This window comes from Nannobrachium achirus, assembly GCF_963921795.1.
Source record: "Nannobrachium achirus genome assembly, chromosome: 15".
Taxonomy (NCBI): Eukaryota; Metazoa; Chordata; class Actinopteri; order Myctophiformes; family Myctophidae; genus Nannobrachium; species Nannobrachium achirus.
Window position 1 is genome coordinate 54298000 of NC_137822.1, and position 23769 is coordinate 54321768.

Consider the following 23769-nt stretch of genomic DNA (forward strand, 5'->3'; position numbering starts at 1 on the left):
GTGTTTGTTTGTGTTTGATCAGGTTCACATGTCTATCAAATGGTCTGCGAGGACGAGGAGGAGAATCCACACACGTGAGAGCACAGAGCAGCAGCAGCATAATCCTTTCCCCGCCCACTGCTAAGATTTCCGTCATCAACATAGCCCCGCCTCCACCATGAGATTGTATGTACAGTTGTACACACTACACACTATGCCAGTGGTTCTCAAACGTTTCAGGCTGTGACCCCCGAAATAATCATATTTTAATTGGGGACCCCGGCACCCTGACGAGCACTAAGAGTTGAGGAATTTTGTATAACACAGCGTTGCGAGGCGTTGTGAGCATGTAGATCGGTAATTTTCACAATGTCTGCCTCTAATATTTGACAATTTGGCCCATGTTTAATTTGTAGTTTCAGAGGTATTAACAAAATCAATAACCAAAGACAATGAACGTGAATGTGTTGATATTTCAATCAAAGATCATAGGATATTCGCATTATCAACTGTAGTGTTATATACAGTTGATAATATATAGAAATAGTAAATATACAGTATAAATATTTTAAACTGTCCCCATTTCTTTTATACATGAACTGACCCATGAATTATTTTAGACCCATGAAATTATTTTAACAGGTGACAATTATTTAAATATTAGAGCAAGTGACCTAAACGACACAACAGTCACAATATAGAGCTGTTTGACACTGTTACTGAGCCAACACTCTATAGCAATGATTACTGTCACAATATAGAGCTATTTAACACTGTTACTGAACAAACACTCTATAGCAACGATTACTGTCACAATATAGAGCTATGTGACACTGTTACTGAGCCAACACTCTATAGCAACGATTACTGTCACTGTTCCGTTATTTTTGAATTCCCCCCTAGGGGGTCCTCAGAGTTACAACAGGGGGTCCTCCAAATCTTTGAGTGATAGAGAGTTTTTTTCTTTCCTTTTTTATATTAATCACTTTTTCCCTAGTGTCCATATTCTGAGAACTTTAGCCAAAAATAGCCCATCTACAAGCTTGTAGATGGGCTATTTTCAGCACAGAGGTTTGGTGTAGAGGGGAAAAAGAGCAGACTAAGTACAGACTAGTGAAAAGTCAAGTTTATCAAGTATTGACGGCTCAAGTGGTTAAATATGTGAAAACACAAATTGACATGAATCCAAAAGACACTGATGACAATGAAACTATATGGAATCTATGAACAGGTTGTGGGGGTCCCTGCTTCATCTCTCTCTGCTAAGGGGTCCCTGCTTAAAACCCCGGATTTTTAATCGTTCAACACAGGAGCCAAACAAACACTATAGCAATGATTACTGTCACAATATAGAGCTATTTAACACTGTTACTGAACACTCTATAGCAATGATTACTGTCACAATATAGAGAGAGCTATTTGATTGAAACTTGCTAAATGAAACTAAATGAATATACAGCACAAGCAGCATTCCCCTAATGTAAAAAAAGGGAGGAAAAAACAAAATGCTGACATTGATGTGACTTCTAAATAATAGGACTTGTTGTGTCGCATTGGGTTCAGCCCGCTTTTCATCTCAGTGAGTTGAGAATGGAAACACTGCCCTCGTGTGGATTCTTTCATATCACACTGTAACACTGTTACTGAACAAACACGCTATGGGAACGATTGATTCCTGTCACAATAGAGAGCCGTTTAACACTGTTACTGAACAAGCACTCTATAGCAATGATTACTGTGACAACGTGGGGCAGTTTAACCCTGTTACTGAACACAGATACTGATTCCTACCTGCAGCAGCAGTGCAACATGCATGCTGCTTCTCCAACACAGACTGGTGCACTGCACTTCCTGGTGTGTCAGGTGAGTGACTGGGGGAGAATTCCTTGGGTAGAGCGACATCTGTTGATGGGGACCTACTGATTGGTTTTATTTCACCAGACTCTAGCTGGCTCCAGGGGGTTGGGGGGGGGGCCGCGGCCGCTGCCAGAGCACGCAGTCCGGCTTGGGTGCCCTCCGAGACCTCGGTGTCTGAGTCTGGAGCTCTGTGAAAAAAAAGAAAAAAGAAAAAAAGCCAGCTGCTGAGCGGGCGTGCGGGCGTGCGTGCGTGCTTGCGTGCGTTCAGTGCAATGTGAATGCATGTGACCAATTGATAGGAAGATAGATAGATACGTAATAAACATGAACTAAAAGGAGATCCCAGTAATGTTTTTGGCTTATTTCCACAGGGAAGTCATTCATGAATGAACACATTATTGATATAGGACTGTCATAGGTACAGTGTCATTGACAGTACAGTTCACTGGTACAAGGTCAACTAAAAGGTGATCCTAGAAAAGACTAAGTCAGGGGGAAACAATTTAAAAAATAAAACAATAAAAACAGCCGATCTACAAGGCTGCATGTGGGCTTGTGGATCAGCTGTTTTGGGTAAATGTGGGTTATTTATCTAATGCAGTATTGATCCCTTTATCGAGTGATTGATTGAAGACAGTACAGTACAGTACAGTTCACTGGTACAAGCTCAACTAAAAGGAGCTTTATTTATTTCATTAATTATTATTATATAAGGCCCCTATCGAGACTGACTATTTATTTATTTATTTATTTATTTCCCTCCCCGACTATGTTTCCTTCCATCCATCCATCCATCCATCCATCTTCAACCGCTTATCCGGAATCGGGTCTCCGCCCCCCCCCCGGGCGTCTGCCTATTGGCTAAATAAATAAATAAATAAATAAATAACGTGCTTCCTTCCTTCCTTCCTTCCTTCCTTCCTTCCTTCCTTAAATAAATAATTCATTAAATAGCGTGCTTGCTTCCTTGCTTCCTTTCTTCCTTCCTTCCTTCAATAAATAAATAAATAAATATATAAATAAATATATAAATAGCGTACATCTTTCTTTCTTTCTTTCTTTCTTTCTTTCTTTCTTTCTTTCTTTCTTTCTTTCTTTCTTTCTTTCTTTCTTCCTTCAATAAATAAATAAATAAATAAATAAATAAATAAATAAATAAATAATCTCATTTACATATTGTTATGTAAATGAGGCTACATTAATTATGCAAATGATTATTATGTAAATGAGGCTGCATTAATTATGCAAATGAGGTTGGGGGCGTGGTCTGCATTAATTATGTAAATGAGACTGCACAACATACATTTGACGTGCGCGTCTTGTTGCTAATTAGCCTAATTATGCAAATGTGTTGGGGGCGTGGTCTGCAGTAATTATGCAAATGAGGTTGGGGCATGGTCTGCCGTAATTATGCAAATGAGGTTGGGGGCGTGGTCTGCATTAATTATGTAAATGAGACTGCACAACATGCATTCCACGCGCGCGTCTTGTTGCTTATTGCACGCGAATGCAGGGGGCGGAGCTAATTAGCCTAATTATTCAAATTGGGGGCGTGGCATGTAAATGAGGTTGGGGGCGTGGTCTGCATCAATTATGTAAATGAGCCTGCACAACATGCATTTGTTGCTAATTACACGCGAATGCAGGGGGTGGGGCTAATTAGCCTAATTATTCAAATTGGGGGCGCGGTCTGCATTAATTATGTAAATGAGGTTGGGGCGTGGTCTGCATCAATTACGTAAATGAGCCTGCACAACATGCATTTGACGCGCGCGTCTTGTTGCTTATTGCACGCGAATAAAGGGGGCGGAGCTAATTAGCCTAATTATTCAAATTGGGGGCGTGGCATGTAAATGAGGTTGGGGCGTGGTCTGCATTAATTATGTAAATCAGACTGCACAACATGCATTCGACGCGCGCGTCTTGTTGCTAATTACACGCGAATGCAGGGGGCGGGGCTAATTAGCCTAATTATTCAAATTGGGGGCGCGGTCTGCATTAATTATGTAAATGAGGTTGGGGGCGTGGTCTGCATCAATTATGTAAATGAGCCTGCACAACATGCATTTGTTGCTAATTACACAACAGGAGGGGAGGAGCTTAGTCGACTCATGCAAATTGGGGGCGGGGCATGGTCTGGAAATGCGTGTGGGCGTGGTTCGCAAACATTATGCTCGCATACATTATGCTAATGAGGGCGTTAAGGTAGGTTTCCCAGCACGTAAAAAATGCAGACGACCGTATGTAAATGAAGGGGAGGAGCTTAGTCGACTCGTGCAAATTGGGGGCGGGGCATGGTTTGGAAATGCGTGTGGGCGTGGTGCGCATAAATTATGCTAATGAGGGCGTTAAGGTAGGTTTCCTAGCGCGTAAAAAATGCAGACGACCGTATGTAAATGAAGGGGAGGAGCTTAGTCGACATATGCAAATTGGGGGCGGGGCATGGTTTGGAAATGCGTGTGGGTGTGGTTCGCATAAATTATGCTAATGAGGGCGTTAAGGTAGGTTTCCTAGCGCGTAAAAAATGCAGACGACCGTATGTAAATGAAGGGGAGGAGCTTAGAAGAAATATGCAAATTGGGGGCGGGGCATGGTTTGGAAATGCGTGTGGGCGTGGTGCGCATACATTATGCTCGCATAAATTATGCTAATGAGGGCGTTAAGTGGCCTTTCCCAGCGCGTAAAATATGCAGACGGCCGTATGTAAATGAAGGGGAGGAGCTTAGACGACATATGCAAATTGGGGGCGGGGCAGGGTTTGGAAATGCGTGTGGGCGTGGTGCGCATACATTATGCTCGCATACATTATGCTAATGAGGGCGTTAAGGCAGGTTTCGCAGCGCGTAAAAAAAGCAGACGACCGTATGTAAATGAAGGGGAGGAGCTTAGTCGACGTATGCAAATTGGGGGGGGTGCATGATTTGGAAATGCGTGTGGGTGTGGTTCGCATAAATTATGCTAATGAGGCTGTTAAGTGGCCTTTCCCAGCGCGTAAAATATGCAGACGGCCGTATGTAAATGAAGGGGAGGAGCTTAGACGACATATGCAAATTGGGGGCGGGGCATGGTTTGGAAATGCGTGTGGGCGTGGTGCGCATACATTATGCTTGCATACATTATGCTAATGAGGGCGTTAAGGCAGGTTTCGCAGCGCGTAAAAAAAGCAGACGACCGTATGTAAATGAAGGGGAGGAGCTTAGTCGACGTATGCAAATTGGGGGCGGTGCATGATTTGGAAATGCGTGTGGGCGTGGTGCGCATACATTATGCTCGCATAAATTATGCTAATGAGGGCGTTAAGTGGCCTTTCCCAGCGCGTAAAATATGCAGACGGCCGTATGTAAATGAAGGGGAGGAGCTTAGACGACATATGCAAATTGGGGGCGGGGCAGGGTTTGGAAATGCGTGTGGGCGTGGTGCGCATACATTATGCTCGCATACATTATGCTAATGAGGGCGTTAAGGCAGGTTTCGCAGCGCGTAAAAAAAGCAGACGACCGTATGTAAATGAAGGGGAGGAGCTTAGTCGACGTATGCAAATTGGGGGCGGTGCATGATTTGGAAATGCGTGTGGGTGTGGTTCGCATAAATTATGCTAATGAGGCTGTTAAGTGGCCTTTCCCAGCGCGTAAAATATGCAGACGGCCGTATGTAAATGAAGGGGAGGAGCTTAGACGACATATGCAAATTGGGGGCGGGGCATGGTTTGGAAATGCGTGTGGGCGTGGTGCGCATACATTATGCTCGCATACATTATGCTAATGAGGGCGTTAAGGCAGGTTTCGCAGCGCGTAAAAAAAGCAGACGACCGTATGTAAATGAAGGGGAGGAGCTTAGTCGACGTATGCAAATTGGGGGCGGTGCATGATTTGGAAATGCGTGTGGGTGTGGTTCGCATAAATTATGCTAATGAGGCTGTTAAGTGGCCTTTCCCAGCGCGTAAAAAATGCAGATGACCGTATGTAAATGAAGGGGAGGAGCTTAGACGACATATGCAAATTGGGGGCGGGGCATGGTTTGGAAATGCGTGTGGGCGTGGTGCGCATACATTATGCTCGCATAAATTATGCTAATGAGGGCGTTAAGTGGCCTTTCCCAGCGCGTAAAATATGCAGACGGCCGTATGTAAATGAAGGGGAGGAGCTTAGACGACATATGCAAATTGGGGGCGGGGCAGGGTTTGGAAATGCGTGTGGGCGTGGTGCGCATACATTATGCTCGCATACATTATGCTAATGAGGGCGTTAAGTGGCCTTTCCCAGCGCGTAAAAAATGCAGATGACCGTATGTAAATGAAGGGGAGGAGCTTAGACGACATATGCAAATTGGGGGCGGGGCATGGTTTGGAAATGCGTGTGGGCGTGGTGCGCATACATTATGCTCGCATACATTATGCTAATGAGGGCGTTAAGGCAGGTTTCGCAGCGCGTAAAAAAAGCAGACGACTGTATGTAAATGAAGGGGAGGAGCTTAGTCGACGTATGCAAATTGGGGGCGGTGCATGATTTGGAAATGCGTGTGGGTGTGGTTCGCATAAATTATGCTAATGAGGCTGTTAAGTGGCCTTTCCCAGCGCGTAAAAAATGCAGATGACCGTATGTAAATGAAGGGGAGGAGCTTAGACGACATATGCAAATTGGGGGCGGGGCATGGTTTGGAAATGTGTGTGGGTGTGGTTCGCATAAATTATGCTAATGAGGCTGTTAAGTGGCGTTTCCCAGCGCGTAAAAAATGCAGACGACCGTATGTAAATGAAGGGGAGGAGCTTAGTCGACGTATGCAAATTGGGGGCGGGGCATGATTTGGAAATGCGTGTGGGCGTGGTTTGCATACATTATGCTCGCATACATTATGCTAATGAGGGCGTTAAGGTGGGTTTTCCAGCGCGTAAAAAATGCAGACGACCGTATGTAAATGAAGGGGAGGAGCTTAGTCGACGTATGAAAATTGGGGGCGGTGCATGGTTTGTAAATGTGTGTGGGTGTGGTTCGCATAAATTATGCTCGCATACATTATGCTAATGAGGGTGTTAAGGTAGGTTTCCCAGCGCGTAAAAAATTCAGACGACCGTATGTAAATGAAGGGGAGGAGCTTAGTCGAAGTATGCAAATTGGGGGCGGGGCATGGTTTGGAAATGCGTGTGGGCGTGGTTTGCATACATTATGCTCGCATACATTATGCTAATGAGGGCGTTAAGGTGGGTTTTCCAGCGCGTAAAAAATGCAGACGACCGTATGTAAATGAAGGGGAGGAGCTTAGTCGACGTATGAAAATTGGGGGCGGTGCATGGTTTGGAAATGTGTGTGGGTGTGGTTCGCATAAATTATGCTAATGAGGCTGTTAAGTGGCGTTTCCCAGCGCGTAAAAAATGCAGACGACCGTATGTAAATGAAGGGGAGGAGCTTAGTCGACGTATGCAAATTGGGGGCGGGGCATGGTTTGGAAATGCGTGTGGGCGTGGTTTGCATACATTATGCTCGCATACATTATGCTAATGAGGGCGTTAAGGTGGGTTTTCCAGCGCGTAAAAAATGCAGACGACCGTATGTAAATGAAGGGGAGGAGCTTAGTCGACGTATGAAAATTGGGGGCGGTGCATGGTTTGGAAATGTGTGTGGGTGTGGTTCGCATAAATTATGCTCGCATACATTATGCTAATGAGGGTGTTAAGGTAGGTTTCCCAGCGCGTAAAAAATTCAGACGACCGTATGTAAATGAAGGGGAGGAGCTTAGTCGAAGTATGCAAATTGGGGGCGGGGCATGGATTGGAAATGCGTTTGGGTGTGGTTCGCATACATTATGCTCGCATACATTATGCTAATGAGGGTGTTAAGGTAGGTTCCCCAGCGCGTAAAAAATGCAGACGACCGTATGTAAATGAAGGGGAGGAGCTTAGTCGACATATGCAAATTGGGGGCGGGGCATGGTTTGGAAATGCGTGTGGGCGTGGTTTGCATAGATTATGCTCGCATACATCATGCTAATGAGGGTGTTAAGGTAGGTTTCCCAGGGCTTAAAAATACAGTCGACCGTAGTGAGCATTCGTTCCACGAACGCATTCATTCAATGAATGAATGAATAAATAAATAAAGTGCAAACGAACGAGCGAACGAACGCACGTGCACGCACGCACACTTTATTATTTATTCATTCATTCACGCACGCACGCACGCACGCACGCACGCACGCACTAGGGTGGATCTTAAATGACCTTTTTTAGATTTTCTTGAGTCTCACCCCCCAATTATGTTCCAATGTACAAAAAACTGATTTGGTTAAAATTTGGTTGAATTTGAAGCATATTTAGAGGTAGCTCAATCAAGTCAAAGATTGTACATTTTATTGGTCAAAATCGAATTGCACTGCAGGCACATATAAGTTATACATTACACATTATTCTTATACTAAGCACAGAAATTATATTTTTTTAAGCTTACAAATCTAAACACAAATCTGATTACATGTTTGTCATATGTCAATCCAGAATTAATGTATTGTAGGAAATAGCAAAGCAAAGAATGACAATTTGCTATTTTTCATTTAACGTGCACAATGACATGTCTTTATTGCACACTCTTCAATCACACTCACAACACACAACAAGCACACAGTCCCACTTCCTTGTTTACCCCCAAAACCCCTGAAAGTCACTTCAGTATTTAATAGTAATTCAGTAGTTACTGATCAATTAAAGTTTGTTTACGGCTATCGGGATACTTGTGCCGATGGTTCTGCACAATTTGCAGCAAGTATTGGAGTTGGGACTCATCTTTAGTAATGAGACCACAATATTCTTGTATTAGGGCAACCCCACACTCTGCATGACCATTGACAACATTCATCGCCTTCACTACAGCCAGAGCTTCTTGGTAGTCCACCCTGGGCTCCCACTCATCGGGATCAACGTCAAGGAAGTCATCTGGGAGATCCATCATTTTGAAAAGCACCTTGGATTTGGGAAACACAAAATCATCAATGTTCTTCCTTGCAATTGTTCCAAGGTCAACAGTAATTCTCTTCATATGCCCCTGTTCATCATCTTCATTTCCATCTTTCATGGCTCTCACCATCAGCCTCTTTGTTTGCGTGCTCAATTGACTGTCAAACATTGCAAGTCTGACGATCTCTGGAGCCAAATACCATAAGTGATTGGAAAACTTTTGAGAAGCAGCTTTAGACACCTCAGCATTTATTGATGAATATTCCAGCAACGATTTTAACAGCTGCCAAGTCATTTAGTGGAGCGCTGACAGCAACAGGTGCCATCATCCATGCCTTCACATAAATGCAAACTGTAAACATGCACAAATCCATGCATGCTTTTTCTTCCCTGAGGGTCAGTTTGAATTGGCCATGAAACATCCAGATCTTCAAACAATAAATAACCTTTGCCATCCAACGGGCATGATGGGTAGCTACTGGAGCTCTGAACCAGATACATCGCTGCTCGAGGTATCCGGTTCAGCAATAAATGCTGAGGTGTCTAAAGCTGCTTCTCAAAGGTTTTCCAATCACTTATGGTGAACAGGGGCATATGAAGAGAATTACTGTTGACCTTGGAACAATTGCAAGGAAGAACATTGAAGATTTTGTGTCTCCCAAATCCAAGGTGCTTTTCAAAATGATGGATCTCCCAGATGACTTCCTTGACGTTGATCCCGATGAGTGGGAGCCCAGGGTGGACTACCAAGAAGCTCTGGCTGTAGTGAAGGCGATGAATGTTGTCAATGATCATGCAGAGCGTGGGGTTGCCCTAATACAAGAATATTGTGGTCTCATTACTAAAGATGAGTCCCAACTCCAATACTTGCTGCAAATTGTGCAGAACCATCGGCACAAGTATCCCGATAGCCGTAAACAAACTTTAATTGATCAGTAACTACTAAGGGTGTCGGAAAAAATCGATATGAATCGATTATCGGTTTCAACACTAGCGATACGGCCGCATCGATGCGCGTTTACCCGGATCGGTCCAAATCGCGGCCGTATCGGTCGATGTATCGGTCCTAAAGTAATTAATCGGATTAATCGGATTTTAGCATTAAATAATTAACCTGCTGTGAAATTCTGAACTTACTTACTCATCGTTTACTGTTACAAATCATTACTTCAAAAGTGAGCGCTCTGCTAGCACAGTCAGTGCTGCAGTGAGTGCAACGGAAAAAAAAAGAAAAAGCTGCCTGCTGCTCTGTCCTCCAAATAGAGCTGTGTTTCTACGTACTGCAGTCACTGTCCTGCGGAAAGCCGCAGATCTACAAGCCCACAGGGTGTTGCATGTGGATGGGTTGTAAACTTATAGATCTGCTACTTCCGATGCAGCGTGTATGACGCTCGCATGTGCGACACACAGCGACTTGTAAACAAACCAACAACGTGTTAGTTGAGTTCCATCACTATGGATTCATTATTCCAGTGGAGAAACGCAAGTTTGGATTTTATAAGAATGCGACAGTAATGGATTGGATTATAACACTTTTCCCAGTAGAACCCGGTTCTACTAGAACCATCAGAAGTCCCCGCGCTTGTCGACAGCAAAGGTAATAATCACAGCATCAGCTTTTATGGCAAAGGGCTACTATAGAGTATTGGTTTTCAAAGTGGGGTCCGGGGACCCCCAAGGGTCCTTGAGGGAGTTCTAGGGGGTCCTCGGCGAAATGATAGGAACCAAATGGACCCTTGGGTATGTGTAACTCAGGGGAGTGTACAAATGGAACCAAATGGACCCTAATGAACCCTTGGGTATGTGTAACTCAGGGGAGTGTACAAATGGAACCAAATGGACCCTAATGAACCCTTGGGTATGTGTAACTCAGGGGAGTGTACAAATGGAACCAAATGGACCCTAATGAACCCTTGGGTAAACTTAAGACAGCCTGATCCATGTCAAACTGGAGGTCCTTGACATTGATTTTTTTAGAACTACTGCAGTAGAGCCATAAGATAACAAGTAGACATGATGTGTGCCAGACTTCAAATGTTGCACTTATAGCCTACTTTATACTGCTGTTGTTACTGTTGTAAAGTGGATCTCTTTGAAATGATCGTATTGACTGAATAACAGCAGGCTCTTTTACTAGTTTTATTTGGTGATCTGATCTGTGGCATTGCTGAGGATTGATCTGATCTGTGGCATTGGTGAGGATGTATTTTAGTTTTTCAGTGTTATTATAGCAGTTTTGCAAAGTACAATTATTGCACTGTACTGAAGCCTGAAGGGCCAGGCCTTTTGTGTGTTTGTTTTATATTTCTCCACCTGACCAACTGTAACTGCTAAAGTGAAGTTCTTAGAAATGGGTGTGTGAGACAGATTTTCAAACCATGTCAGTAGGCTTTGTAGTTTACATTAATTATTTTTTGTATCTACATGTCTGTGTTTATTTTATGATTTGTCATCCATCTTTCTTTACAATTTTCTGTTATTCCATGGTCTTTTATGAGATATCCATTATTTGAAGGTCAGCAATGCTACTTTATAGATTATAGCTTCTTAATTGAATGGAAAATTAATGTTTCATTAAACGTATGTATCAGATCACACCGTATCGCATCGAATCGTATCGAATCGTATCGAATCCAATCGAATCGCATAAAATCCACAAAATCGAAATCGTATCGAAATCGTATCGAAATTGCACCGTATCGAATCGTATCGAATCGTTCTGTATGTAAGCCGTATCGTTTCCGAATCGAATCGTTAGCCCATGTATCGGATACGTATCGAATCGCCTTGTAGGGGATGGATACACACCCCTAGTAACTACTGAATTACTATTAAATACTGCAGTGACTTTCAGGGGTTTTGGGGGTAAACAAGGAAGTGAGGCTGTGTGCTTGTTGTGTGTTGTGAGTATGATTGAAGCAATAAAGACATGTCATTGTGCACGTTAAATGAAAAATAGCAATTTGTCATTCTTTGCTTTGCTATTTCCTACAATACATTAATTCTGGTTCGACATATGACAAACATGTAATCAGATTTGTGTTTAGATTTGTAAGCTTAAAAAAATATAATTTCTGTGATTAGTATAAGAATAATGTGTAATGTATAACTTAAATGTGCCTGCAGTGCAATTCGATTTTGACCAATAAAATGTACAATCTTTGACTTGATTGAGCTACCTCTAAATATGCTTCAAATTCAACCAAATTTTAACCAAAGCAGTTTTTTGTACATTGGAACATAATTGGGGGGTGAGACTCAAGAAAATCTAAAAAAGGTCATTTAAGATCCACCCTAGCACGCACGCACGCACACTTTATTTTTTAATTAATTCATGAATACAGCCTGCGATATGCGTGAAATCTTGCAAGCACATTCCCACTAGGTCAAGGAACAGATGCCTCCCTTCTCACATTGGCCTGTTATAGCGCCACCAGCGGGTCAACTTTTGCATAACACATTTTTGGAACAAAATGCCTCAAATCATGCATGCAGCTAATTTCAGTAACGTCAAAGAGAGCACTGCCTGCGATCTTGACATTTTGTACTTTTATAGACATTGTTTTCTGGCTTGAAGCGAGCCCACAATTGTTTCGAAGGAACAATATTTTCTAGTTTTAATTTTTTTATTGTTTTCTCTTTAAAAAATATGTAGTTTATAAAGTTTGGCGAGATAGGAAGTCATAAAAATGAGTTGTCAATGCCCCTGATGGATGAATTTGTTAATGCTCTATACCAGGGGTTCTCAAACCTTTTTAGGCCGTGACCCCCAAAATAAACATATTTGAACAGGGGACCCCCACGCTGACAAGCACTTGGAATTGTAGGTATTACATTTAATGTGACTCGGTTCCACAGATAAATATTGTGAAAATAGCTATTTTCACAATGTTCGCCTCTTGCTTACTTAATATTTGACAGTTTGGCCAGTCCTGTCGAATATTCGAATACTTTGAGGTCGAATAATTCGAATACCAAAAATCACTATTCGTGAATGCCCTAACTTGCCGATCTTCACTGTTGGTAGACGGTGAATTAGCCATGGCTGTTTGTTCAGTAATTAATAATCCTAAAAAGTAATCCTAAAAGTCTAATCATATAAATGCTAACAACTTCAAATTGTCTTATACTATGTCTCTCTCTTACCCTGCAGTATCTTATATACTAGCTTACCTGACGTCTGGTCTGACGTCACACATTTAACACTAATCTTTGCCTAACAACGCCCACGGAGGCTTGCCCTCCGTGGGCATATTCAGGACATGACTGGATGGCCAAAGACTGTTCACTCCTGTCCGTCTGTGTTAGTATTGATTTTGACAGCAAATTTCTATTTAGTTTTAGTCATAGTCCTTTGAATTAAACATCATTTAGTTAGTCATATTTTAGTCGAGGTTTAGTCGACCATATATCATAAGATTTCAGTCGACTTTGTCGGGCCTTGATGCTGTCGTAAACGGTAGTTGGTAAATGGTGCATTTATATAGCACCTTTATCCAAGTTGTCATCAGTGAAAAAAGGTAGTCAGTCAACGCATTTCTCGTCATAGTTTTAGTCAACAAAATCAGCCATGTGCCCGTTCATTTGTGAACATCTTATCTCCAGCACCGCTGGACTGATCTGGACCGATTTGCATGAGTTTTGGATGAAATCGTTAGTAGTGTAGCACAAATGGGCTATATGGGGAGTTGCATCATGGTCCAATTAATGAATTTATTGTACAACCTACGGTTCAAGAGCTATAGGCCTCTAAATGTGAAGCGGCCTATTATAGGGCCATCAGGAGGCAGATTTGAGAAATAGGGGGGTGGAGGTTCTTCCTTGGCCCACTGCGCCAGTGTAAAGTGTCACGCCGTTCGGCTCAGCTGTTCCCAATATAGTAGAGATAGCCAGTTTGCTTCTCGTAGTTTTGCTGTGCACTACTATTCTTTTTGGATTATTACTGACTCTGCCTTCTCCTCTCCTCCCCAGTTTTCCGGGTCCCGTGCTGGGTTGGAGCAGTGGCGGAGTCAATTACCTTCTTGCCCCCCTCGTGCTTTTTACACTGTGTTCCAGTGTAAATAAACGTGCCCGGGTGGGCTTTAACCCTCTAAGGCCCGCATTAAGAAATACTTGAAATAAAAAATTGAAAAAAATCAGATGGTGTTGTAGGAGTCCTATTAAGAGGAAAATGTAATGTTTTTTTCAAAAAAATGTTTTTGTAAGATTTTATAGCCATAAATCAAAAATCATAAATCATGCTCTAATTTACATATGGGGGATATTTTTCACAATAATAACATATGTACATGTTCTAGACATTCTAATGATCACCAAAAAAAATAGTACAGGCATTTTACTTATGTTTTTGTGAGGTATAGCTTCCATGAAAAAGTGAGATGTTGTTCGTCAAAACTCTGGAATTTCAGCGGGTGTGGCGGGTGTGAATGTCAGCCCCTGTGGGGGGTATTTATATGCAAATATTGTGGCCAATGGCATTGTAATACTAAACAATAGAATCCAATGGTGGTGTTTAGGTGGTAGGGGGAGCTAAAATAAAATGATTTAAACCTTTTTTTGGATAAAATACAAACGTTGTAATATTACAACCGTGGGCCTTAGAGGGTTAACCGTCTACTGCCTCCTCCTTGATGTGCGTTTGGGTCAACTCACATCAGTCGGATGTAATAACAGATTAGCCGTCACATACAGAAGGACTGTGAGTTCGTCAGGATTCACATTAGGGCTGGGCATTATCATCCTAGCCGACTGTTATTCAACATCAATATTTGATGAAAATTGCAGGCTGTGACATCAATTTCCTTTGTAAATGTTTCAAAATCCTTTCAAAAATAGAGAAAATAGATGATCTTGAGGGCTCACAACGCATCACACTACAACACGTTTTGATAACATTTCACACTGTTTTAGGGGTGTATTATTCAGTGATAATGAAAGTGGCCGGGGGCCATCTTGTCCCTACTGGCCTTACAGCGTGGAAATGTTAAGTTTTTTATAGATTTTTTACACCATTATAATGTTCTCGTTTTGATCATTAGACCCAATCACTTTATATCGGTAGGCCTACGTCTCCAGCTTCAGGATATGTATGATACTGATTTACTACGAGACTGTGGCATTATGAGTTCAGTAGTTTACAATCTAGGCATTTAGCAGACGTTCTTAATTCAGAGCGACAGTGGTTCTCAAAACTTTTATTTTTTCCGTCATAACTAAACATCCTAACATAACTACGGCCGTACGCTACCCTGATTGGTCGAGGACTGGCTGGCCACCTCTGAAAACCGAATCTAGCAATGCTCGTAACACGGGCCATGGTGGAAGTCCTTATAAGGTCAGCACACATTCTAGTGAGGAGAATGAATGGAAAATGTACCAATTATATTTTTATTAGAATGAAATACAATCACTGAATATACCTTTAAGTAGAACTACAAAATAAGGCTCAAGTGATTAAAACCAGAAAAAGACTTGACTATGCAAGATGATATCGAGTCTCATATCACAATATTGATATATCGATATATTGCCCAGCCCTAATAATAATGGACTCTACACCAGTGGTTCTCAAAGTGGATTTCAGGGACTGTCTATTGGTTCCTTTATGGGGGCTGTATTTTGATTGTCTTAAGTACCAGCTCTTATGCCTTAACTTAAAGGCCTGTCCATACTGTCTGCGACCACCAAACTTTTCATCAGAGAGTTCTTACTTTCCGACGAGCAGCTTTCCGAACTCTAATTCGGGGTAATGCTTTCCAGAAGATTGACGAAGAGTGACGTCATGTTGGAGTTGAACCAGACGGAAGGTTTGGTGGTAGGAGACAGTGTGGACAGGCCTTGAAGTTAAGGCATTAGAGCTGGTACTCAAGACAATCAAAATAGAGCCCTCAGGGTCTAAATTGACCCATACAAGTATGTGACTCTGACAAATGGAACCAAATTGGTTCCATTTACTGTCAGGGTAAAGAGGAGAGCTTGAAATGTAAATGTTTGAGAACCACTGCTCTACACCAGGGGTCGGCAACCTTTTTGGCAAGTGCCATGTTTTTTTTTTATATTCTTCTGTGTCTGTGTGCCATACCAACATTACATTTAATTATCAACCTCATCAAAATTAAAATTGAATACAGATTTTGGTTTTCCTAACCTTCTTGTTTTTAAATATATTTGGAGCGGTGCAAACCGCTTCCCACATTTGACTTAGTGTGTAGTCATTTCCCCATGTCTCTATGTGTGTGTATGTATGTATGCAGTACCAACAGCTGAAATACTGGCATCCCCATCTAGTGGCCCAGGTCTTTTGGTAAATGGAATGAATACATACATTTATACATATTTATTTTGTTTTATTTATTAACTATATGTGTGTGTGTGTGTGTGTGTGTGTGTGTGTGTGTGTGTGTGTGTGTGTGTGTAGGCTATAGATTGAATTGCTGTTCCAAGCAACATTGTAATAACATAATATGATATGATTGCGACCGTCAGGTCGCATGTTACTACCAAAACCTCCACCGGCTGTCTGTCAGTCGGTCGGTCACGTCACACACGCGTGTGTGTGCGCACATGCCTTATGTTTTATTGTCTCCCTAATTTATATTATCTGATACTTCCTTTGTATATTTTGAAACGCATAGCATCATTCAGCGTCCTCTTCACGTTGGTTGCAACGGCCTTCCTTTTTTCCCCCTTCTTTTACCGTTTCTTGATGAAAAAAAAAATATTTCTTCTCTTCTGGTTGCCAATTCGCAGCACCTTCCCGCGACCCCACTTTGGGTCGCGACCCATACTTTGAGAACCGCTGATCTACACCATATCTCTTCGACACAAATAGCAGATCTATAATCTCACGTGGCAGCCTGACATAGGCCTACTGTGAGCTAGTCGCAGTGTTTCTCAAATGGGGGTACGTGTACCCCTAGGGGTACGTGGAGGTACTGCAGGGGGTACTCAGAAAATGCCCCCAAAAAAAGATAAATAGAAGTATAAATCACGATAATATTTTACATAGTTAAGTAACTAAGAACAATTGAATTAGAAGGAGAAAAAAACATGTACGACCCTTGGAGAAACTTATTGTGAGCCTGACAGTTATTAACCCCAAATACATGGTATCAGGCAACTGGGATGTGTTTGAATGTTGTTTGAATGTAAGTTATTGACATAAAAGCTGGACTGAAATGTCATGGCCACAGTGTTGAAAATATGTCTCTTCAGGAGGCACTGTTTGAAACTCTCACTCCCCATTTTTTGGGATGTTATACTCTTGAAATGGGGGGGTTATCATAGCATCATATACCACTAGTTATGGTTTTAATTGCAGTTTTGTATGGAAAATGTTGTTGGGTAAAGGGGGTACTTGGATTCAAAAATCAGGGAAAGGGGGTACTCAAGCTAAAAAAGATTGAGAAACACTGAGCTAGTGGATCACATCCACTTACGCTGAATGTTGGACTATTAGACAGGCCCAGCAAAGCCGGATGCTGGTTCATGAGGTTAACTATACGGAAGACCTGGGATTATTTGATACTTTAGCTATTGAAAAATAGCAGATATACAAGCTCACAGGAGGGGTCCCTGGAACAACATATTTTGAGATGGGGGTCCCCGGCCAAATGCATGTAATTTTGAGGGACCATTGACATGAACAAGTTTGAGAACCACTGATTTAGAAGGATTTAGAAGACATTTATAGAATCAGGGCAAAATAGACAAAAAAGACTTGCGCAAATTTAAAGTGGTTAAAGTCTAGAGGGACGAAGACGCGTTCCCGGCCTTTAATGGCTTAACACCAACAGTGTCAAACAGTTTGTCCTCACCAGACTTGGTGGGCATGCGTGTGTGTGTGTGTGTGTGTGTGTGTGCGCGTGCGTGCGTGCGTGCGTGCGTGCGTGCGTGCGTGCGCGCGTGCGTGCGGTTTAATTTATACTTTTGCTTGCCGAAAATAAACGATTTTCAAGCTTCCGTTTTTGTTTCCGATGTGAAAATCTATAATTTTCAACAAGCGACACACATCTAGCCTTCATGTAGAGGGGCTGATTGCAGTATTATTTATTCACCGTTAAGTTTCTTTAAGTCTGCAGTTTTGACAATACAGTCTTATACAGTTGTTTACCGATGTTTCTGGTTGACATTGGCACATTTCACTCAGGTTTTTTCATGTCACTCATGTCACTTTGTCTGCTGACATCACTCAGCAACGAAATAAAAATAAAATAAACAAAAATAAAAATAAAACAATTCACAGGATCACCCATGATGTGCACTGCATTGTAGTTTCAAATGCACTACATTGCAGGCATTTTTAAGTAAAAAACTAAAAAAGAAGAAGACACGTGTGACATGCATGATCTGGGCACATTGCCCCAGGAAATGTGCCAATCTCAACCCAAAACAACGATATGACTTTTACTCTTGATTTCATTGAGGAGCTTGAAAGGTTTCCATTTTTTACTAGCAAAAACGTACTGTTTTATAGTTTCATAAAGCATTTCTCAGTGATACTGTGCTCTTGGTCCCATAGCATGTCATTATTATTACATTTCTTTTAATATATATTTTTTATTTTAGAGAGAAATTACAGAAGTTCACATTGAACTTTTGAAACCCCTCAGTTGCTTTGGTCCTGTGTGGATAAAGCATAAAACTGTAATCTGACTTTGACAATGGAATAGAAGTGGAATCAATGGAATAAAACAGGAACTGAAAGAACATAACTGCATTCAGTAGAAAACAATTGGAATCGATCATCATATTGGAACTGGCATTCATTTGTTTCTTATGATGTCTGCTTCGTCTTTATGATCGTCTAGTAACCAATCATCTAAGGTAATCTCAAAAAAGCTAAAAGAATTAGCTTAAAGGGGAACTTCCCTTTATAACTTTTCTGGGGTGATTTTCACATCTACTTAAGCGTTAGTATGCACCCCAGACAGTCAGAAGTGTCTTGATTCAATATTTACATCTTTGATATTTATTTGATCAAACATGCATTCCTGCTAAATGGAAAGACTTATTGTTATTGATGAGCTATTTCATTATGTTGATATTGTTAAGACATCTTGCGTGAAATAACTGAAAAAGCCAAGGTCTCCCCCTTGATTCAAAGGGCAATATCAGTCACAAGCAGGGATGTGTGGTTGAATGAGTTTAAAGGAACTATAGTCAACTTTTTCTTGAAAAACAGATGCTAAAATAAAAATAATGTTTCGAAAATATTTTATAAAAAAGATTAAGCTTCATTATGTGTTTCTATTCTACTTTGTTTACATCCCTTATCAATCCATATAAAAGAATGGAAGAGGGAAAGTCAGCCTGACAATGGCCAAAATGTATGGGGGTTAGTGTGGAATGCATGTCTGATCAAAGGAACATAAAGTATCTACATACTGAATCAAGGAGTAGGAGTAGACGTGAAAGTGACCCAAGAGCAATCACATTTTGGTTTTCCACATTCCTTAAGCCACGTGACAAGTACAGTATTCTTTATAACATTGTCCTTAACAGACAGAACTTTAAGGAATGCAGATTGCAGTCAAACACTATACACACAATGTCTTATATAAATACCATAGTCCCCATAATGACTATATATTTACAGTCAAAATACCATCGTCCCGTAATGACTTCATATTTACAGGCAGTCCCCATAACACTTAACATATTTATACAGTCTAATACCACATTTCCCATTACGTCTTCATAATTACACTCATGATATTCCACAGTCCACATAATAGCTGCATTTTTACAGTCACCCCACCCCACCCTACCAGGCACTTGGAATTGTAGGAGTTGGCATTACATTTAGTTTGACAATCTATTCCATTGTGAAAATAGCAGATTTTACATGCTCTCAACGCCTCGCAACGCTATTTTCACATGTTCTCTCTCCAATATTTGAAATTTGGCCAATGTTTAACCAGAGATACTTAAAAAAAAGAAAAAAAGTCTTAAAAGTCCTTAAATTGTCACTTAAAAGTGTGCTGATACCCTGTATACACTTACACTGTATGTTGTTCTGTTTACCGATGAGTGAGAAGCCAATCATCTGGGGACCCCCAAAAAATCATTTGGGGACCACTCTGGGGGTCCCGGCCCACAGGTTGAGAATCACAGCGCTATAGGGTTGAAACTTTGTGCCTGAGCTCCCAGTAGAGTGGATTGAAGTTGACAGTGTGCAGACCTCCCTTCCTCTTCTCAGTAACATAAATTACACCTCACAAAAAAAAATAGAGGCAAATCTTTGCTGTATACAAAGGAACTCAACCACTCCGGTGGAAACAAAATCCTTGTAAAACAGAAAAAAGAAAAGAAAAAAGCCTTTAAGCTTCTTCAAAGTCAAATTTGAGGGATACAAAAATATATATATATAACAAAGTAAAATATATTGTTTAACACAATAACAAGACATGACCCCCAAACATGTCATAAGGTGCAACTGGGTCGTTGCTTTAAGGCCAAGAGCACTTTGGTAGAGGTTTGAGTTGTGTAGTTAACCAGGGGCGTCAATTGGGTATGGCAGGGGTATGCAGCTGCCATACCCTGGGTCCAGGGGGGGAAAATAAAAGTTACTTTTAAATATAAATCCATGAACGTCTCCTTGTCTATCTGTGCTGGTTATTATGTTGTTAAATTACAGTAAAATAACTACAAATGCAACATTTTACAAAATGGTCACTTTAACAAGGTATTATAATTATATTCTCCACACTTGTATTCTCCCCACCTTGACAAAATGGTATATTCCCAGGTTCCGCAGGTCAGCTGCCATATCAAGAAACCATAGAAACGGGGGGACAAAAAATAAAATGTACTTCTTAAAATAAATGTATCGTGCCTGTTGCTAAGGTATGGCAACATGACTTGTGTCTTGCACGCGCTTGCCAAGACACCAGTCATGTTGCCATACCTCACCTTTTGCTGAACTGACACCACTGTCCATACACACCATTTGGCTGACCATTTGCTAACCCCAATTACATTACGTTCAATCTCACCAAACACTCTTTTCCTTCAACATTTATACAAGATGTATATGCTGTGGCTCAACCTAAGTAGCGCAAGGGATAGTTACAGTACACCACATTAACATATTACTATGGTCATTCTGAATGGTAGATACATTAGGTCAGTGTTTCTCAACCACTGTGCCTGGGGACCTTTGGTGTGCCCCTGAGAAGGGTCAAGTGTGCCCCTTGAAACTGCTTGAAAGCCAGTATTGTATTTATTGTTTTAAAAATGATTTAAACTAGTGAAAACAGCCGATCTACAAGCACACAACCCGATCTACAAGCACACAACGCCTCGCACCGCGAGGCGTTGTGTGCTTCTAGATCTGCTGTTTTCACTACTGTTGTGCGACAGCCTTGTATGATGAAGAAGGGCTTTACTTTGCGAAGAAACATACAAATTTGAAACTTGGAGATACAAGGTTTCTTCCCGACTGTGACGATATTTACACCCCCGTATTATGTTGGTGTGCCCATGGATTCTTGGGACATGAAAAGTGTGCCCATGCAGAAAAAAGGTTGAGAAACACTGCATTAGGTTACCTTTATTAGGGACAAACTTAAGCGAGTGGCTGAATATTCAGAACCGCGAGAGGCCATCCTCTGGGCCATCAGCTAGAAACTGATGACCAAGCCCGTTGCCACACTTGCCGCACAGCACCTGATGATATAAAACATGATCATACATTCAATTAACAACATCATGTATCCCAACAAAGGCACACATCCCAACAGAGGAGGTTCCTCCCACAGCTGAAGAATTTAGGGCTGTCACCATGATGACATCTCACATGACGATTAATTGTCACTCAAATAATTGCGATTAACGATTTAGTTGTGTTTTTGTCGCTGACAATTACATTCCTGTTTGGCTTGTAGGCTTTGAAGTTGCACATGGCAGACATGACACATAACCTAAATATACAAAGAAATGACAGACATATTTGACAACTTTATACTCCAAAAAGAACATAGTGGAAATAGCCGATCTACGAGCTCACAACGCATGCAACGCGTTGTGAGCTTGTAGATCTGCCATTTCCACTATTTTTGAAACCTTTTGAAATAATCAGTACTAATGGATAGTGATTTACATGTACACTGTTAACTGTGTGAGTCGTGACAGACGTCCCATCACATGTGTTAAGTGCAATGAGCAATGTATTATGATAATTACTGTACCTTGTAAGTTCAATTATTCAAGTATATGCACTGGCCATTGCCATATGCCTCTAATGTTGTATTTAGTTTGCTGTTGTTTTCTTTCATTTGTAAATAGGCCTATGTGTCAGTAGTTTTAATTTATGAACGAAATAGCTTTTTTTTTTTTTGAATATTTTTTGAAATTATAATTAAAAAACTAAATGTAGGAAACAAATGACCCATAAAAATGTGTGTGCGACCCAAAAATCGGTCCCGGCCAATGTTTTGGGAAACAGTGAGGTATATGACACTAGAAGATACTTAGGCCTACCTAGTGTCATCTTTTCAGAAGTGTCCATGAGCAAGGCAGTGGCGCCAGTTCAGCAAAGGCTAGGGTATGGCAAAGATGGGAGTCCTCGTGGAAAAGAGGCATTACATTTTATATAACACGGTTCTATTGTGAAAATACCAGATCTACATGCTCACAACGCCTCGCGCTTTGTGAGCATGTAGATCGGCTATTTTCACAATGGGTAAACATGGGTATGGCAGCTGCATACCCCTGCCATACCCAATTGACGCCCCTGGAGCAAGGCACTGCACACATCATTCACACACTGTGTGAGCATGTGAGCATCACCTACTGTAAATCCATTTTTGCCAAACTTAAATCAGCTAGCTACCCTGTGTGTGCATTATGGGGACTGATGTCTCACCTTGTAAGCAGTGAGTGACTCCATTAGCTTGGTGACACTGTCCTCTCTGATGGTGTCGGTGAAGGCAGGCCAGGGGGTAGCCCCATATAGAACCTCACCCGTCGCTGCGTCCTGTTGTGCTCCGAGATGAGGTCCTAGAAACATGGCCACCGGAATCTTGCGACAGCCTCCACATCACAGTTGGAAAACACACAAAACGAAATTTTGTCCAAAAAGTAACGGCAGTTCCGAGCTCCCAGGTTGTGAAAACCTAACAGCGGTACATAAAACTTGAACCGCGGCATGAAACAACCCCTTAAAATCGCTAGTTTTGTCAGCCGGTAATGTTTACAAGCCTGGAAGTTGCAGCCGGAATGGCAGCATTAGCGCCCTCTCTGGTCGAACGTAGCCCCAACCGTCGCTGCATTCGAACAGACATTCGACCAGAGAGGGCGCTAATGCTGCCATTCCGGCTGCAACTTCCAGGCTTGTAAACATTACCGGCTGACAAAACTAGCGATTTTAAGGGGTTGTTTCATGCCGCGGTTCAAGTTTTATGTACCGCTGTTAGGTTTTCACAACCTGGGAGCTCGGAACTGCCGTTACTTTTTGGACAAAATTTCGTTTTGTGTGTTTTCCAACTGTGATGTGGAGGCTGTCGCAAGATTCCGGTGGCCATGTTTCTAGGACCTCATCTCGGAGCACAACAGGACGCAGCGACGGGTGAGGTTCTATATGGGGCTAGCCAGGGGGAGGAGTGGGCATACTTGGACCGACTGGAGAACAGCGGGTGGTCACACTGGGAACACACATAGATACCTGGACATACAGCGACGTTAATACCTGATTAAAACTCACAGAAACAGCGTGGGCAAGGCTTTCCCCCTTCACTGGCATCAATCGCGTTAAATGTTATTTTTCCAGGTTCTTTTCAGTTAAAAGCACAAACATATAGCTATTAGCTGACCTAATTAAATATTAGATAAGCGAAATAAATTAATCCTATCCCCGTACATGGCTGTTACATCATCAAACCATCTGAGTACTCGCCTGGTTTAAAATGATCCTTGTAGATCTCGCCACCGAAAAATCGACAAAAAGACATTTTGTGCAGCTGTCGTGACGTGAACGCTGATCAGTCTCTCTT

At 41.8% G+C, this 23769-nt stretch overlaps 1 pseudogene across 1 annotated transcript; it reads right to left on the reverse strand.

Moving 5' to 3' along the window:
• Positions 1-24: 24 nt before the first annotated feature.
• LOC308299959 (methionine-R-sulfoxide reductase B1-A-like) lies at positions 25-23727 on the reverse strand (annotated as a pseudogene). The gene is made up of 5 exons: positions 23673-23727; positions 23365-23441; positions 22644-22736; positions 21313-21445; positions 25-44 (listed from the first exon to the last, which is right to left on the reverse strand). The product of its transcript is annotated as a methionine-R-sulfoxide reductase B1-A-like (transcript).
• Positions 23728-23769: the final 42 nt, after the last annotated feature.